This window comes from Ornithorhynchus anatinus, chromosome 9 (genome assembly GCF_004115215.2).
Source record: "Ornithorhynchus anatinus isolate Pmale09 chromosome 9, mOrnAna1.pri.v4, whole genome shotgun sequence".
In the NCBI taxonomy this organism is placed as follows: domain Eukaryota; kingdom Metazoa; phylum Chordata; class Mammalia; order Monotremata; family Ornithorhynchidae; genus Ornithorhynchus; species Ornithorhynchus anatinus.
The window spans coordinates 7,303,914-7,319,800 of record NC_041736.1 but is presented as its reverse complement, the minus strand read 5'-3'; the positions used below and the strand labels follow the sequence as shown (position 1 = coordinate 7,319,800).

Below are 15,887 nucleotides of genomic sequence, written 5' to 3'. Positions count from 1 at the left end.
GCAACGGAGCGGGCGGTGAGCCCGTTGTGGCCGGGGATCGTCTCTCTCTATTTGCCGTACTGTACTTTCCCAGCGCTTAGTACAGCGCTCTGCGCACCGTAAGCGCTCGGTGCCCGGTGTGATTGCTGAACTGTACTTTCCAAGCGCTTAGTACAGCGCTCTGCGCACCGTAAGCGCTCGGTGCCCGCCGTGATTGCTGAACTGTACTTTCCTAGCGCTCTGTGCGGTGCTCGGCACATAGTAAGCGCTCAATAAATACGACTGAATGGGTGAATGAATAAATGCAATTGAAAGAATGTCCGGGGCCCAGAATCGTGGGGGGGGGGGGGTGGACCTCCCAAGCCTGGCACCCTTTTCGCGGCCCCTGCCCAGCAAGCCCAGACCGGGTGGCACGAGCAGGGATTCCTTTGAAACAGGCTGAGTTGACATTTCTCGCACGCGTACACGGGGGGACAACTGTGTGTTGTGTGTGGTGTGTGTGGTGTGTGTGTGCGCTCTGTAAGTGTGAAGGGGAGTCGGGGTAGACACCTGCAGCTGATGCCCTTCTAGCAGCAGCATGGCATAGTGGCTAGAGCACGAGCCCGGGAGTCAGAAGGTCCTGGGTTCTAATTCCGCCACTTCTCTCCTGTGTGGCCTCGGACGAGTCGCTTCGCTTCCCTGGGCCTCAGTTATCTCATCTCTAAAATGGGGACAGAGACTGGGAGCCCCACATGGGACAGGGACGGTGTCCGACCCGATCTGCTCGTATCCGCTCCGGCTCTTAGCGCCTGGCACGTGGTAAGCGCTCCGCGGACACCACAGTTGTCACCGTTCTCCGGCCGCCCGCTCGCCCACCCGCCCCCCAGCCGGCCTGCCGGGCCGCTGGCCCGCCGCCGTGCACCCTTGGGCCGTCCGGGCAGTCCTCCCTCGGGTGCCCCTCCCTTGGGCGTACCCTTGGAGAGCAGCTCGGCACACCTCCGTCTCTTTCTCAGGCCGAGCTCCAGGTCTCCTCCTATTCTCCATCTACACCCACTCCCTCGGAGAACTCACTCGCTCCCACGGCTTCGACTACCGTCTCCACGTGGACGACTCCCGCCTCTACCTCTCCAGCCCGACCTCTCTCCGTGTCTCTGAGGTCTCACGTTTCCTCCTGCCCGTAGGACATCTGTACTTTGAGTACCCGCCGACGCCTCAGATTTAATCTGTCCGAAACGGAACTCCTCATCTTCCCGCCCAACCCTGTCTTTCCGCTGGCAAGACGTTGTGGACGATGCCGACATCCTCCGTGTCTCTCAAGCCCGTGATCTTGGCATTTTCCTTACTATCTCTCTCATTTAACCTGCCCATTTAATCGGGCTCAGAAATCCTATCACCTCTACCTCGACAACATCTCTAGATTCCTCTTTTTCCTCTCAGCCGCTACTACGCTGATTCAAGCACTCATTATTTTCCACCTCAACTGCTGTATCGGCCTCCTCGCTAACCGCCCCCCCGCCTCCCGTCTCTCCCCTCTCCAGTCTTTGTTTCATTCTGTTGCCCAGATCGTTCATCTGATAAACTGTTCCGTTTATCTCGCCCACTCCTTAAAAACCTACAGCCACCTCCACACGGAACAGTGACTCCTTACCGTCGGGCTTTAAGATGATCAATTCTCTCCTTCCTACCTTACCTCTTGTGATCTCCTACTTAAATCCCATTCTTACACTCCGCTCCTTTAACACCAACCCACTCTCTTACCACGTGCTGTTCTAGGGGCTGGGCACAGGATTCAGTCAATTAATCATATTTACTGAGCACTTACTGTGTGCGGGGCATAGTACTACTACTAATAATGGCATTTATTAAGCGCTTACTATGTGCAAAGCACTGTTGTAAGCACTGGGGGTATACAAGGTGATCAGCTTGTCCCACGTGGGGCTCACGGTCTCAGTCCCCATTTTACAGGTGAGGTCACTGAGGCACCGAGAAGTGAAGTGACTTGCCCAAAGTCACACGGCTGACAAGCGGCGGAGCCGGGATTAGAACCCACGACCTGTGACTCCCAAGCCCGTGCTCTTTCCACTGAGCCACGCTGCTTCCCTTACTGAGCACTTCGGAGAGTACGACGCAACACTCGAACGGACACGTTCCCTGCCCACGGTGAGCTTACAGTCTAGAGGCCGAATCGGATCATAATATTAATAACTGGAGATGTGAACGTAAGTGCTCTGGGGGTAGAGGTGAATAAAGTCAGGGCGGTACAGAAGGGTGTGGAAGAGAATGAAAAGAGGGTTTAGTCGGGGAAGGCGCCTTGGAGGAGATGTGCCTTCAATAAGGCTCTGAAGGTGGGAAGAGTAATTGTCGGATATGAGAAGGGAGGGTGTTCCAGACCAGAGGGGAGATGTGCCTCAGTTACCTCATCTGTAAACTGGGGATTAAGACCGTGAGCCTCACGTGGGACAACCTGATGACCCTGTATCTACCCCAGCACATAAAACAGTGCTCTGCACATAGTAAGCGCTTAACAAATACCAACATTATTATCATTATTGTTATGTGGGCGAGAGGTCAGCGGTGAGATGGATGAGGTGGAGGCACAGTGAGTAGTTTGGCCCTGGAGGAGTGAAGTGGGCGGGCTGCACTGTGGAACTCTGGGGGGCCGCCCCACGTCCTCTGAGCCCCTGTCACGTCTCTGACTTCGTCGCACCCCCTCTCCCTGAGTAGACAGAAACGCGGCCAATACCCTCCTGCTGGAGTCGCAGAATATCAAACTGCAAACCGGCTCCTATTCCTCAGAGGTTTTTAATGGGTATTCAAGAAAGCGGATTCCTGGAAATGGCCTACGTGCCAGGGAGTCACCTGCTTGTCGAGAAGAGCATCCGACGAGGCTCTCTTTCGGCTCCACTGGAAACAACGGGGCTGTCCACGGTTAGTTCTGGCGTTCGGCGCTCCCCTCTTTAAGACGGGGCTTTGCACGTCTCTTTATGGGAGAGCACGAGGTCAGCCCGGCCCAGGGAGGGGCGTGATCCAAATGATATCTCTACAACACTCCTACTCCCCGATTCTATATTTTTCATCTCTCCTGGGCTGCTTCCAACAATGTAACAGCTTCTCCTCACTCTATCCTTGCCTCAAGGAGAGGACGCTTCACTTCAGAAAGACGAAGGCTGTGCTGTAACCATTGTCAGTTACAACCCTGGGCCGCGTAGACCGCGGGACTGGCCAAATAATGGCATTTCATATATTCTTAGACTCTTTTACAGGAAGATGAGGAACTCAAACTAAAATACTAGGGGGCCAGAGGAAGTTTAATTTCTAACCCTCATCCAGACCGAAACGTGTGGCCTCTTGCTCTCCCGAAAGCTTTTCCCAATAGTGACGGCGGTTACGTAGGGGTACTACAATTACAGATAATATTTATTCAAGTGAGGTGTTGACAGGGTATTTCCTCCGACCAAGATCTTCAACAGAGATGGCTCACTGACCTTGTCTTGGTAAGATTTAAAGAGTCCCTGCCCTTTCTAGCGACCAGTTCAGACGCGGCTTTACCCTAGCAAGCATTTACGAAGGAACTGTCCAGGAGCCACTTTGGTTTCCTTTTCCTCTTTATGGTACTTGCTAAGCACTTACTATGTTTCAAGCACTGGTCTAAGTGCCGGAGTAGGTACAAGTTCATCAGGTGGGACGCAGTCCCTGTCCCGTATAGTGCTCCTCAGTCAAGTAGGAGAGAGAACAATTATTGAATCCCCATTTTGCAGTTCATTCATTCATTTAATAGCATTTATTGAGCGCTTACTATGTGCAGAGCACTGTACTAAGCGCTTGGAATGGACAAATCGGTAACAGATAGACAGTCCGTGCCCTCTGATGGGCTTACAGTCTAATGGGGGGAGACGGACAGACAAGAACAATGGCAATAAATAGAATCAAGGGGAAGAACATCTCATTACCTTTGGACCCTCGCTATTTGCCCCACCTCCAACCCCACAGCACTTATAAGCAGTTAGTACAGTGTTCTACACACAGTAAGCGCTCAATAAATACGATTGAATGAAGGTACTTACGTTTAAATCATATGCTATTTATTCATATTAATGTCCGCCTCCTCCTCTAGACTGCCAGCTTGTTATGGGCAGGGAACATCTCTGCTAATTCTCTTGTACCTTCCCAAGTGCTTTGCACACAATAAGCGCTCAGTAAATATGACCGATAAGCTAGGCGATGAGCCCAAGATTACACAGCAGACAAGCGGCAGAGCCGGCATCAGAATCCAGGTCCTCTGGCTTCCAGGCCCATGCTTTATCGACTAGGCAGCGCTGCTTTTTTATGGTTTTCGTTCGTTCATTAAGCGCTTATTATGTGGCAGACACTGTACTAAATGCTGGGAATCAATCAGGCGCTGTCTGCCTTATGGTGGAAAAACTCCAAGAAGAGTCACCCCTCCCGGTCCCAAGCGAAGTTACAGCATCTCCAAACTCTCAGATGCATCAACCCCAACAGACTCCTTGAATGGTAGATAGCCTCCCCTTTAGTCGTCCCCCCCCCCCCCCATTCTGGTGGCTGATCTGATTTCTAAAAGGAAAGAAACATGCGCTAGGCCACAGAATCCCACATCCACCTGGCTGCGGGAGCCCACACACGTCTGAGAAAACAGCAACTAAACTTTACAGCAACTAAACTTTCCATCGATTCAATAGGCGCTGCAGTTTGCTCTTCAGGCTGTCTAACTCAGGCACCGGTGAACCACAAGGGCAGAGAAACCCAGAAGCCTCTCATGTCGAGAGAGATGCCAGAAGGCATAAGGGTCAGAGCTAAAAGAGGGATCTAGTGAGCAGGCACTAGTATCTTTTTGATAGCGAATCCCAAAATGACACTCGACTAAGCACTGGAGAGGACAGGATTGGTCTTCTGCTACGCTGACTTTAAGAGTAGTTCTTTCCCCACCTCTGGAGACTGATGAAAAACCCAAAGCGAACTTCTGGAGTGGTAAAAACCCAATACATTCAGGGATGAATTAATCGGACTTCCTACCTCCCGTTTCTCCGGCTTTCTGGCCATTCATACCTCCAGCTGGAGGCAGACAAGGGAAAGGGTAGAGACTCGATTCAAATTTGTAGATTTTGAGGAATGATTTCTGAACCTCAGCCCCATCAGCTCACTTTTGTGTCCCCTCTGTGGGTCAGTTAGGTTTCTTCTATATAATAATAATAACACTACCAATAATTGTGGCATTTTTAAGCACTTACCATGTATCACTGGGGTAGACGCAAGATAACCAGGTCAGACATAGTCTGTGGCCTACATGGGACTCGCAGTCTAAGGGGGAGGGAGAACAGGTATTTCACCCCAATTTTGCAATCAATCAATGGTATTTAGTGCTTACTATGTGCAAAGCACTGTATTAAGCAGTTGAAAGAGTACACATGAAAAAGCTGAAACCTGATTACCTGGTATCTACCCCAGTGCACATAGTAAGCGTTTAACAAATACCATTATTATTATTATTATTATTATTATCATAGCCACCTCTCCCCAGTCCCCCATCAGCTTGACCTTATCCATCCCCACATGGTCCCCTTTCCAGATGGCATTTTACTCTCACCGGGTCCAAGGGGCCCATTTCGGCCAAAGGGGCACGTTCCCCCTCCGACCTCTTCAGACAGCACACCATCTGGAAAAGAAAAGGCAACTCTCAGGCTGTATTCACACGAGATCATTTCAGGTTGTTCAGCCCTCGCGAATCAATCCCCCCGCCTCTATTTTAGGCAGAGTGTAGCCAGAGTCAGAATGGATCATGACATTGATGCTAATAGTGCCATTCCAAACAGATGTGACGCTAAGAGTGGGCACAGGCAAATGTAGCAGTCTCCTATTCTGATATTAGCCCTACCTTCTTGGCCGTGACTCCTACCGTTTGCTTATTACAGCCTTATTGATCCACTTGCTCTCCTATTTACATCTCCTCTCTTTAACTAGAGTACAATTGTCCATTTATGTCAAATGGGGAAGACGGCCCCGGTTGACTGGAAGTTCTTCCAGGGCAGGGACCCTTGCCTTATATTTCTTCTGCAGTCTCTCCAAGTGGCCAGGACCCCAGTCGATACTGTTGATGGTGGTGGTGCCTCAAAGCAGCAAAATTGAATCTGATAAATTTCTTCACCCATTTTAGAGTCAATAACCTCTCCCTGCTGGTTTCTATTCAGCTGAAAGTTAAACTTCAGAAGGTGACACTCCATAAATAGCAACACAGCCTCACGTTACCTACAAACACATGCACATATTGAATTAGCTGGAGCAGAATATGGTATCGTGTCCACCCAGTACAATTTTGCCAATTCTCCGCGAGAACCATGAGGTATCAACCGGACTGTGTTCGGTTTTAACTGGAGCCCAAAAGAGTGGCAGTAGCTTTTTAAGCATAAAGGAGTTTTTGACCAAATTGCCCAATTATTCAAAACTCACCTAGGGGAAACTATACCCCTCCCCTCTAGGTCAATGGGCTACAGACAGCTCATTAGCTAGATTGTAGGATCTGAGGGCAGAGCCTCCTCCCTCACTAGAGGGATCGGTTTTGCTTCTCTAGGAACGTTCCCTTCCAAGTGACTATTGCCCAGTCACTGCCCCTCTGAGAGCAGAGAGAGGGTAATAATAATAATGTTGGTATTTGTTAAGCGCTTACTATGTGCAGAGCACTGTTCTAAGCGCTGGGGTAGATACAGGGTAATCACGGTTACTCCCCATTTTCCAGATGAGGTAACTGAGGCACAGAGAAGTGAAGTGACTTGCCCACGGTCACGCAGCTGACAAGTGGCAGAGCCGGGAGTCCGAACTCACGACCTCTGACTCCGAAGCCCAGGCTCTTTCCACTGAGCCACGGTAGCCATGGGGGCCTGGAGGAGACTTGGGCTGAAACAGAAGTGAGGCGAGCGGAAGGACAAGCAGAAAACCTTTTGGAGAGGGCGTGGATGGTAATAATAACATGTGGTATTTGTTAAGCGCTTACTCTGAACCAAGCACTATACTAAACACTGGATTATGTACAAGATAAAATCCCACATGGGGCTCACAGTCTAAGTAGGAGGGAGAACAGGTACTGAAGTGCCAATTTGCAGATGAAAGAACAGAGGCACGGAGAAGTTAAGCGACTTGCCCAAGGTCGCAGAACAGACAAGTGGCAGAGCAGGAATTAGAACCCAGGTCCTCTGACTCCCGGGCCCATGCTCTTTCCACTAGGCCACGCTGCTTCTCCAAGGTGGAGTTGGGGGAAGTAGACGGACCCATGTCGGAAAGGCAGTTCATCTAGTCCTCTCAAACCAAGCTTTGGACTGGCATGCGGGTGTCATTTCTGAAGGCAGGAAGAATCAATTGGTCATCGTAATTATTGATCACCGATGGTGGGCCGAGTACCGTATTGAAAGCTTGGTAGACTACCACAGAAGTAAATAAAGCAGTGCCTACCATCAGACAGTTTGTAATCTAATAGAGGAAGAGAGGCAGACAAATCTACAAATAATGGGATTTCTCAGAACAAAGAGAAAGCTAGAAATAGCAAGACTAAAGAAAGGTGAATAAATCAGTGACCCAGGGATGTTACTCTTTCCTTCAGACCACTGGCTTGAAAAAAGGTCCAGCCAAGCCCCATTTGATATGAAGTAAAAGTAAAGGATGGAAAAGCAACTGGTTGCCATTGAGGAGCACTGTGGCCCAGTGAATAGAAAATGAGCCTGGGAGTCAGAAGGACCTGGGTTCGAATGCCAGCTCTGCCACCTATCTGCTGTGTGACTTCAGGCAAGTCCCTTAACTTCTCCGTGCCTCAGTCACCTCATTTATAAAACGGGAAGAGAGACTGGGAGCCCTCTGTGGGACGGGCATTGAGTCCAACCCGATAACACTGTCTCTACCCCAGCGCTCAGTTCAGTGCCCGGCACGTAGTAAGCGTTTAACAAAAACCACGGTCGTTATTATCTAATCAGGAGGAAAAAGGCAGGGGAAGGTGAGGCAGAATGACAGCACTTGAGGAAAAGGAAAGCCATTCCAGGGGAGGTCTAGGTAGAGAGGGTGAGGGCCCCAGAAGACCAAGGCCCTGGATTATAACCATTCAATGGAGTTGCCGCTAACTTGATTTTATTAACATTTCGTTGAGTTGCTGAATACTGATCAGCTCAGGAGGAAGAGATTTATTGCCTGTTTCATCCCAATATGGGTTTTCATTTATGTAATTGTCAGATTTATTTGGTGAGAAGAGAATATTGCCTTTGTTCAGTAAAGAGTCCTAGCCGGGCTGATGATTTATTACAAGTTCATTACCCTGGTGTCCTTTGCAATGCGGGCACTGAGTTTTCATCCTTTGTCCTTGGGATTAATTTTTGCTGTCAATGATGGCTGGATGGAGTCGACACTCAGTTGAGCTTGATAACTCCGTGATCTACACACCATTCCATCCCTAGGGCTGCTGGATAAGAAAGTCAGAGTCATCTGATTACCTGGGATGGTCACAGGACGACAAGATGAGTCGGCTGGTCCAGAAGGTTACCTCGGTAAAAACACGTTAAAGGGAGCATCGAAGACCGAGGAAAAGGTCAACCTCTGAGATCCAGAAGTTGAAAAGACATTGACCGCCTCCACGACTATCGACAGCTAAGTTTGCAGTTCCTTATTTCCTCAGATGAGAAAGTGTTCTGGCTGGAATGTCTCTGTCATACTCTAAGACCTTAATGAAGGTATATTTCCTCCAAGAGGCTTTCCCCAACTAGGCCCTCATTTCCTCTTCTCCTATTCCTCTCTGCATCACCCTTGTACTTGAATTCGCACCAGTTATTCACCCCTCCCAGAGCCACTGTGTACATTTCCATAATCTATTTAGATTAATGTCTGTCTCCCCATCTAGACTGTAAATTCATCGTGAATAGGGAACGTGTCTAACAACTGTGTTACACTGTACTTTCCCAAGTGCTTAAATCAGTGCCCTTAACCCAGTAAGTGCTCAATAAATATGATTGATTGATTTGTCCTCCTATACTATTATTATTATTATTATTATTATTAATAACAAATAGCTTGTTACCTGAAAGCTGTTTTGTAAGTGGGATGGGGGGAATCTCCCTTGGGAATAACAGATGAGCCTCAACCCTGAGACTTCAGGACTGAGATCTTGACCAGAGAAAGTGATTGGAGGGACAGTGGTTTGTGTAATGCCACAAATAATAATAATAACAATAATAATAATAATGGGATTTTTTAAGTGCTTACTATATGCCAGGCACTGTACTAAGTGCTGGGTTGGATACAAGTAAATCGGGTTGGACACAGTCCCTATCCCATGTGGGATTCCCAGATTCAATACCCATTTTACAGATGAGGTAACTGAGGCCCAGAGAAATGAAATGACTTGCCCAAGGTCACACAGCAGGCCGGTGGGGGAGCCAGGATTAGAACCCGTGACCTTCTGAATCCCACTGGGCCATGCTGCTTCACACAGCCCTCTCATCTCAACCAAGAAATATCCACAGGGAGAGAACGCAACATGTAGGTGGGCAGGTAACACTTCGATTTTTAAAGGTATTTGTTAAGCATTTACTCTGTACCAGACACTTTATTAAGCACTGGGGTAAACACATGATCACCGCATTGGATACCGTCCCTGTCCCACACAGCGCTCGCAGTCTTAATCTCCATTTCCCAGATGAGATAAGCCGAGGCACAGAGAAGTGAAATGACTTGCCCAAAGTCACACAGCAGACAAGTGGCAGAGCCAGAAGTAGAACCCAGGTCTTCTGACTCCCAGGCCCGTGTTCTTTCCACTAGGCCAAGCTGCTTCTCTACAATGCGCTTTGCATATTGCAAAGGTTTTCTGATTGCAGAACCCATTTATGACTGGTAACCCCAGCGGAGTCCCCATGCTGTTCTGTAGCATCATGACGGGGCCGGCAGCTGCCTCGGTAGCCACAGCGGTCTTTCCTACCCACATTAACTAGCCATTTCTCAGCATCACTCCTGGGCCTTTCCATCTCAAGGAATGCCCCAGGTGGTCCCTCAGTCCAAAACCTTCACCGCTGAAGGTAAAAAAAAAAAAACCAGCAGGCAAAACTGGGGACAGCAATCCAAGTCTCCTGACCTCCAGGGCTGCATTCTTTCCACTAGACCAACTGCAGGGCTTCTCATCTTTCCGTTCACAAATGGGAAACAAATTGACAGTCTAAACACTTCAGATTTGATAAGGGATTAGCAATCGTAGACAATGGAGTATCTTCCTCCAAACCAGAACTAATTAGGAACAGTGAGAATTGTTAATTGCTACTCATATTAACAAACCTTGCCGGTTCCAGGTTGGTAATCCTCCCAGCCTAATTTAGAGGCGGTGGATACGTTCTTGAATATTCATTTTCCCAAAATATCAAGACATCAAATTCTAGTTGGCCTGCGACATTTTTGATCAGTCCGCCAATATCTGCCAAATGTTCACATTTCCAAATTCCCTCCTCCACCTCCTCGCAAACAAGATTCCCAAGCCCAACCATCTTTACATGGTGGCACTAGCAGTTTTTCAGGCAAAATAAAGAACTTCCACTCTCCAGAATCTATTGGACAATTTAAAATCCATAGTACTTCCATTCTTAATTTTTTTTTTGATCAGAACACGGTGGGCCTCGCAAGACTATTGCACTCTCAACAAATGAGATTTTTTTCTTTCACCCCCTCACCATACATTTAAAGAACTTGCCAAAGAGCAGCCGTCTGTGGACAAGTGCCATTTTGTGTCATGCACAGAATTATCCGGTCTTTGGTTCTCCATTTCTCTGCTTAAGGAATGGAAATACGTGAATACGCATCAGCTGGGCATCCAGAAAGTGTCTTGTTTACCAGGATCATAAGTCTGGGGCCTTCCTTATTCGAAGAACAAAAATATTTCATTCGTGACACGGCTGGCTGCTGAGGCTTCCCCGCCCCACTCCTGCTTGGACCAAAAGATTTCTCTCATTTGGTAACACTTGAAAGGAATTAAACACAAAAATCCTCCCTGTCATTCTGACAATCCAAGCACCTAGGAATGAAAGGGCCCTGTTCTAACTGCTTCCAACCCAGATTTGAACAGATAATAATAATAATAATGTTGGTATTTGTTAAGCACTTACTATGTGCCGAGCACCGTTCTAAGCGCTGGGGGAGACACAGGGGAATCAGGTTGTCCCACGTGGGGCTCACAGTCTTAATCCCCATTTTACAGATGAGGGAACTGAGGCCCAGAGAAGTCAAGTGACTTGCCCACAGTCACACAGCTGACAAGTGGCAGAGCTGGGATTCGAACTCATGAGCCCTGACTCCAAAGCCCGTGCTCTTTCCACTGAGCCACGCTGCTTCTCAGATTACTCGGAGAGATAACAAAGCTTCCTCTTTCTAAGCCGGATCATCTTACGGGTGAGATGGTGATGGAGGGGGGTGGAGGGGGAAGGGGGACGGACAAGAGATATTTGGATTGCATCTACAATTTACACACTTTCTAAGGGCTTCCCTTCTTCTTATATAGACTATTGACACATCCAAATGTAAATGTCAATACTTTCTTTCCCCAGTTTGGGCTAAAATATAGCACAGATAAAAGCCCTTCCCGAGCATTAACTCATTATTTCTAGTAACTCTGTGAAGGGTTATTAGTCCACCGAAGGCTTGGGTTGTGTCTTCTACATTAACAGTACGGACCCAAGCCCCGAATATAGTCCTCTGTACAGAGCAGGCACTCTACAAATGACCCTGATGAAAATGAGGAGGCATAAAGGGAATGGTTATTTTCAAAATGGAGACAAATAAAGGCTTAGAGGGATGAAGGGGCTCATCCGAAATTGGATGATGGATTCGGGTGCTGTGGATTTAGAATTTAAGACATTGATCTTCAGGCCCGGTGCTTTATATAAGAGGTCACACTTAGTGGGGGGCTTTGTGGAGAGATCCAAGTAGTAGCGATAATATTTATTAGGCTTGTACGGTGTGAGAATCCCCTCTCAGGGTCGCACCTGGAGAGTTTCCAGTACTCTACCAGTCCTGGTTAAAGGAGGGAGAGCCAAGCAGCGGCCTATCCATTCCATTCCTAGCTTGGGCAGTGGCTAGCCAGTGGAAGGCAATCTGCTTTAAGTCAAAACTCACCCATGCTGGGCAGCAGCGGCATGGGAGAGGGTCGAGGGCGGAGACTGGAGTTTACTGCTCGGGAGGTGGCAGTGGTCAATCAATTCTGTATTTTTACCAAGAAAACTCTACCGACACACTACCGGAATGATTGCAGATGGAGAGCAGGACGTTCCGGGAGAGACGTGTCCGTGGTGTCGCTACGGGTCGGAAACGACTCGACGGCATAAGACAAGACAAGACGGTTTGCAGAGCACTGTACTTAGCACTGGGAAAGAATACATGGGTGGGAATTAGACATGGTCTCTATCCCTCTGTGGCTCACAGTCTAGTAATAAAAGAGGAAGAGGGGACCGGCGATAGGTACATAAGGAGAGATTAAACAAAACACTGATCAATCAATCTTTTGGGTACTTACTGTGTACAGAGTTCTGTACTAAGCACTTGGGAAAGTCACTTCACTTCTCTGCACCTCAGTTGTCTCATCTGTATATTGGGGATTGAGATTGTGAGCCCCGCGTCGGACAGGGGACTGTGACCAGCCCAATTTGCTTGTATCCATCCCGGCACTTAGTACGGTGCCTGGTACATAATATGTGCTTAATACCATAATTATTATTAATAACACAATATAGTTGGGAGGTTCCCTGCCCACAAGCATTGCCTAATGGACAGAGCACAGTGCTGGGAGTCAGAAGGATGTGGGTTCCACTCCCTGCTCCATCACTTGTCCGCTGTGGGACTTTGGGCAAGTCACTGAACATCTCCGTGCCACAGTTACCTCATCTGTAAAATGGGAATTAAAACTGGGAGCCCCACGTGGGACACAGACTGTCTCCAACATGATAAGCTTGTATCTACACCAGCGCTGAATACGACGCCTGGCACAGAGTAAGCACTTAACAAATACCATTTTAAAAAAAAACTTGACAAAAACATAGCTTAGTAGGGGTCTATGGCAGAATTTCAGGCTTCTGATGTCTCAGAGTCCCTTCATTAATTCATTCAATCATATCTATTGAGCGCTTACTGGGTGCAGAGCACTGTAACTAAGTGCTTGGAAAGTACAATTCAGCAGCAAATAGAGACAATCCCTGCCCACAGTGGGCTCAGAATCTAGAAGGGAGGAGACAGACATCAAAACAAGTAAACAGGCAACAGTAGCGCCATTATAAATAAATAGAATTATAGATATATACACATCATTAATAAAAATAAAAAGAATTATAATTATAAATGTGTATGTATGTACACAAGGGCTGTGGGGCGGGGGGGGGGGGCAAGCAAAGGGAGAAAGTTGGGGTGATGGGGAGGGGGAGAAGAGGAAAAGGGGGGCTTAGTCTAGGAATACTCCGGGAGGAGGTGAGCTTTCAGTAGGGCTTTGAAAGGGGGAAGGGTGCCAGTTTGGCGGATTTGAGGGGGGAGGGCATTGCAGGCCAGAGGTAGGATGTGGGCCAGAGGTCAGTAGCAGTCCAAAGACACAACCTCCGCCACAGTGACCAACAGTAGCTGCCTGGTTTTCCTGAGGTTCTGTGGAGGTGACATCAGGTTGCGGCTGCTTTAAGAACAATAATAACGATAATATCTGTTAAGCGCTTACTATGTGTCAAGCACCATTCTAAGGATTGGAGTAGATACAGGCTAATCAGGTTGGAGACAGTCCCTGTCCCATATGGGGCTCACACTCTTACTCCTATTTTACGATGAGGCACAGAAAAGTTAAGTGGCTTGTCCAAGGCCACACAGCAGACTGGCAGAGGTGGAATTGGAACCCAGGTCCTTCTGATTTCCAAACCCATGTCTGGGAGTGTGTTATCTAAGTGATGACAATTTATTCCCTCTTCACCAACATTAAAAAAAAACAACCAACAAAATAGGCTTTTCTCTATCCCGCCGGTGTGGAAGGAGGATTGGGATAGAGCTTCCTCAGTGACGCAGAGGAAAACCAGCATGAGAGCCCCAGAAATAGGTTTTCAAAGTCCTGTAATCCCATTCAGTCAGTCAATCGTATTTATCGAGGGTTTACACTGTGCAGAGCACTGAACTAGGGGCTTGGGAAAGTACAATATAATTATATTACAGACACAATCCCTGCCCACAATGAACTTACAGTCTAGAGGGTCATCAGGAACCTCAACCCAAGCTTTATGATATTGGTGATACCCTTTCACCATGACCCAGTGCTAGAACTCTCTCAGAAAATAGTTCTGCTGTGACTTTGTAACCATAAAACTAGTCCTATTTATTTTTAATAGAATATATTTTGTCCCTTTTCATTCCTGAATGCTTGATTTTGGATGAGATGTGCTTTGTAATCATCAAATAAAAATAAGGCAACATTGATTTCATGTGAGCCGTGAAACCATAAACCCCTTCAGGGCAGGGAATTTATAGTAGAAGTAGGCGGCATAGCATAATGGAAACAGCACAGGCCTAGGAGTCTGGAGGTCTGAATTCCAGGCCCAGTGGGTCACTGATTAGAGACAAATAAATCTCTTACTCCAAGAGGCCTTCCCAGATTAAGCCCTCACTTCCTCTTCTCCCACTCCCTTCTGTGTCACCCTTATGCTCGCATTTGCACCCTTTAATAGTAGCAATAATAATAATGATAATTGTGGTATTTGTTCAGTTACTATGTGCCAGGAACTGTACTATGCGCTGGGGTGGATACAAGCAAATCGGGGTGGACACAGTCCCTGTCCCGCATGGAGCTCACAATCTTATTCTCCATTTTACAGATGACGGAACTGAAGCACAGAGAAGTGAAGTGACTGGCCCAAAGCCACAGAGGAGAAGAATTTGAACCCATGACCTTCTGACTCCCAGGTCCATCCTCTGTCCACTAGGCCAAATTCACCCTATTCTCTGCCCCACAGCACTTACGTACGTAGCTGCGACCTTTTATATTTATATTAATGTCAGGCTCTACCTCTAGACTGTAAACTCCTTATGGGCAGGGTTCATGTCTATCAACTCCGTTATATTGTATTCTCACAAGTGCCGAGTAAATATCACTGGTAGACTGACCTTCTTCTGAGACTTCAACAGAAAAACCAATTGATTCATGATGCGTTTTATACCCATTCCTGACTTGAACGGGCCTTTCATTTCTGAATTTCTACCAGTGGAAAGAGATTACAAATAGACTTCCTTTATGGGGGGAACAGACTCCTGCATGGAAAGTTAGATGTCTGCTGAGAAGCAGCATCTACTTTTCATTCTCCCAAATTTGCATCAGAGGGTCTTTATGGGCCCAACGGCATTTCCACTGGGAAATGCATTAATTCAGTGTCTTCTGCTTTATGCCCAGCATTTGTGATTCCATTGATGAAATTACCCTTTTTTCACCCGCTCGAGGTAGAAACCCTTTTAACTCTGTTTTCTTGCACTGAATAATTTGTCCGGGGAGGATAATATAGTTTTATGTATGTTCCCAGGGACCAAAGCCTCCAACATATTATGCGTTGTACGATTCGCACCAACAAAGCCTGCTGCTTCACAGCTGATAGAGATGAAGGTTGCAACCTAGTCTGAAAGTGTGATATCTAAGTGATGACAATCTATTCCCTCCTCACCAATAGTTAAAAAAAACAAACAACCTCTCTCCCATGATTTATTATCTTGTGGCTCAGTGGAAAGAGCCCGGGCTTGGGAGTCGCGGGGTCATGGGTTCGAATCCTAGCTCTGCCACTTGTCAGCTGCGTGACTGTGGGCGAGTCACTTCTCTGGGCCTCAGTTATCTCTTCTGTAAAATGGGGATGAAGACTGTGAGCGTCACGTGGGACAACCTGATTCCCCTGTATCTACCCCAG

General features: G+C 47.7%; 1 non-coding gene across 1 annotated transcript; it reads left to right on the top strand.

Moving 5' to 3' along the window:
* Positions 1–11,948: 11,948 nt before the first annotated feature.
* On the top strand, positions 11,949–12,086 carry LOC114814383. The gene has a single exon (XR_003762181.1). It is a non-coding gene; the product is annotated as a small nucleolar RNA SNORA7 (small nucleolar RNA).
* The last annotated feature ends 3,801 nt before the right edge of the window (positions 12,087–15,887 follow it).